The sequence below is a fragment of the Wyeomyia smithii genome, chromosome 2 (assembly GCF_029784165.1).
Source record: "Wyeomyia smithii strain HCP4-BCI-WySm-NY-G18 chromosome 2, ASM2978416v1, whole genome shotgun sequence".
NCBI lineage: Eukaryota > Metazoa > Arthropoda > Insecta > Diptera > Culicidae > Wyeomyia > Wyeomyia smithii.
The window spans coordinates 239,102,154-239,105,717 of record NC_073695.1 but is presented as its reverse complement, the minus strand read 5'-3'; the positions used below and the strand labels follow the sequence as shown (position 1 = coordinate 239,105,717).

At 37.4% G+C, this 3,564-nt stretch overlaps 1 long non-coding RNA gene across 1 annotated transcript; it reads left to right on the top strand.

Annotated features, from left to right (window-relative positions):
- The first annotated feature begins 2,396 nt into the window (after nt 1-2,396).
- On the top strand, nt 2,397-3,265 carry LOC129721751 (uncharacterized). The gene is made up of 3 exons (XR_008727460.1): nt 2,397-2,673; nt 2,736-2,846; nt 2,994-3,265. It is a non-coding gene; the product is annotated as an uncharacterized LOC129721751 (long non-coding RNA).
- The last annotated feature ends 299 nt before the right edge of the window (nt 3,266-3,564 follow it).

The following is a 3,564-nucleotide window of genomic DNA, read 5'->3' as shown; positions in this document are numbered from 1 at the left end:
AGGGGCTATGCCAAGTAATTCTGTTAAAGTAAGTTTGATCTCATCAACGGTTTGATCGTTGGTGAGACCTTTCAAGACAACCTTGAACGGCTTGGCGTTCTTGGTGTCATATGTAAAAAAATTGTACATCTTGTCAGTTAAATACTGAACAAGACGATCACGACCCTTTACTTCACCTCTACGGCCAATTTGATAGGTAACTTTAACGTCAGAAACAAACGTTGAAAGTTCCTTTTTGAATATATTAAATTCAGAAGAAATAGTTACCACAATAGGTGGAACTTTCTCCTTTTTTAAAGATTTTATATTTTGTATAGTTTCATTATTAATAACTTCCATTTCACCAGCTTCTTGCTCAGGCAAAATATCAAAAGGATTGTCACTACAGACACTCGAAGTGTCAGAAAGAGATGCCTCTCTTTTCCTCCCCGCAGCGATGCGAGGTTTCTTTTTCCGTCCAGCCATTTCAGGTGATACGAAAAAAGTTAAAACAAATGTTAAATTCAAAAGTAGGTAGTCTTGAGAAAGACTGATGGGAAATAACTTTCAGGTTATTGAGGTTATTTTGAAATAAAGCTTTCGGCGTTTTCCTGGCATAATATAAATTTGGATTCAATTTCATATTTTCCTGAGAACTTGTTCAACTGAAATTGAAATATTTTTTCTTTATTTTCCTGTTTCAAATGTGTTCATCAATTCATGCTTTACCTTTTATTGTTCTTTTGGTGTGTTTCTCAGCCCTTCTATGCTGAATTTTGATGGGATTCTTTTCACTGATGGCTTTTCTAGTCTAGGTGATTTTAGGCAAAATTAATTTTTTTAGTAATTCATTTGCTGTTTTTTCAAGTATTATATAAAATCGTAGTTATTTTCCTTCTGACCTCTGCCTTTTAAAGTTGTTGTGAAACATTTGACCTATTTTTTTTTCCTTTAATATTTTTTTTTTTTTATTCTCGCTTATTTTACGTCGGTCTATTTCCGCCACTGTTGTGGCCAATTACCGACGCCCAGGGAGGCGACTCCACACCCAGGTCCCTAACTCACGACCCGTTTATTAACGGACCGGCGCCAACGGCTTTACTTCCTCATGCGATGGAAGGCGTGATCCCAGAGATTTTTCGCCTCAGAAAATCTCCCGGTGTCGGCTAGGATTGAATCTAGACCAGTTGGGTTGGTTGTGAGTGGATCACGCCACCCCACAACCATCGACACCTATGTCGGCGGTGGGATTCGAACCCAGGCGTCGAGCGTGGCTGGCGGAGACGTTACCAACCACACTAGGCCCCCGCTAAAATCCTTTAATATTTGACCAATTTCTTTTCTGATATTTTCTGGTTTTCGATACGACTTCAACTGATCATCATTCTAGTTATCTATTGTTCCTGTTCGGCGAACATCACGATTATTTCAAGCTAAATTCACGATCTTATATTTGACTTTTTGGTATTTGGGAAGTTATTTTTAGCCATTTCAGCTTAGTTTGGCAGATGCTTGTCCACATAAGCACTGATGATGGTTGTATGTAGCAGCCGAAATACGTATCTGCGGACGATATTTCGATTAAAGGGTATTCGATTTTTTGTAGTAGAATTAAATGGAAACATAACCTGTTCTCAATATTCAGATGCTTCTAGTTGAATTTTCCGTATTGTATTTGTCTTTTAAACTTGGTAATTTAAAACTAGAAATTTCTTTTTTCCAAAAACCTTTCCAAGCTGAACGAAAGATCATTAGATACTATTCATTTATTAGATGGTATTGGAAATTCATTAGATAGTATTAGAAATCAATTTCTTTGTTGACCCCTGAAGTATATTTTCTTTTTTTATGAAATAATGTACATTTTTTTGTTCGTTTTTTTTCTGTCGTCTACAGCAACTACTCTGCCTAGAAGCGTTATTATTTTCAACCTGACTTGGGAGTAAATTTTTGTTTGCTTGCTCTAGTTGCTATCCAAGATGAATGTGGACGGCCCTTAATCCCAGAAAAAGGTTCGTTGCATCGCTTCACACGGTAATTATTTTATTCATCACCTTCATTCTTGTTTACGTTCGTATCCAACATTCGTACGAAAGTTTGGATTCGAATGAGTTCGAAAATGCCATTCTTGTTTACGTACAAAGACCATACGAATCCATTCGTATCGCATACGAATGCGATACGTATACGAAAAAGGTGGATGTCTATGCAAAAACGGTTGATGTCTAGACTTAAGGGTTAAAAAAGTTTAAATGTCAGGAGAGAAATGTCGAGTGTGTTAAGCCGATTGAGCGAGGCTCCTGACGGCAAACAGTTTTTTTTATGAAAGAAAATGAAATATGTTTTTATTATAATTTGCATAATAAAATGGTCTTTTTTGAGAAACATTTATAGTTAACGTATGCCTACAACACAAGACTATCGCGGTTACTTAAAATTTTCCTTTTATAAATAGAATTTGTTTGGCGAAATATGCAATTGGAACCAAATTTACAAACTCCGATGCAAAAACAATAAGCGGGTCATGGGCCTGCATAATGCATTAAAACTTGACTGTTTACGTTTTTTGAACGACTTGGACAGCATACTTGAGCAGTTTATTTTGCTAAATTTTGGTGAATATTGTAATAAGTGAAAGGGTGAACAGGTGTGAGCCGACAGATATGGATAGTGCTACGACAGAGTAATTTCACAGTAAGTGTTCTTTTGTTGCAGAATAGTTTTTCTTCATTCTCAAAAAAAACTACTTTTTATAGGAGTCACACAGCACGACCAACTTGCGCTCGTTCCATTGTTATAAATTGGTCCACAAAAAGACGCTCGCCGATAAGGAAATTAGCCTGGCCTACAAGCGGCCTAAGCATCAGGTAAGTTTGATTCTAAAGAAAATTAACAACTGATATTTAATTAACTACACCCACTAGCCAAAACGCGTGTGTGTGTGAACGTTGTGTCTTTTTCTCGCGAATTTGTGGACCACTTTTTCTAAGAGTTTTTTGTGTGTTAAATTTCAGAACCAGCCGACACTGAGCAACGTATCTTGAAGAACATCATCAATGGCAAACAGCAGCGACGGGACTTGCGTTAGGCCGCCCTGTGTCGTGCCAGTTTAGTACTATTGTTAAATCCTAGCGATCGGCCAGGACTAAGTAGGGCACTTCCCTAAAAAGGTGAATTGTTAATACCATGCAGGAATTTTTGTCAGACCCTCTGTGAGTGACAGATAATGAAAAATAAATAATGCTTCGCCTACTATTCTGAGATCTTATTTTTGAATTAAATTCCTGCTACCTGTCCGGAGGTGGATTAAATTTTTGTTGTACACATCGACAATTTTTGTTGTCGAAAAATGAACAACCTGATCGACTATGTGACCGAGGAATAGTCGTATTTTAGTGCGGCTGATTGTCAAGATTGATTTGATTAAGGAACAGTATTTATTCTGCGTCAATGATGTGAAACCCGAAATGAATTTAGAGGGCAAAGGGTTTGTGGGCGATAGAACGAACGATGAAACGTGCGGTGGAGCTGCGACCGATGGTTCCATTAATGTGCGTGATATATTAAATGTCAGGACAGTTTGCG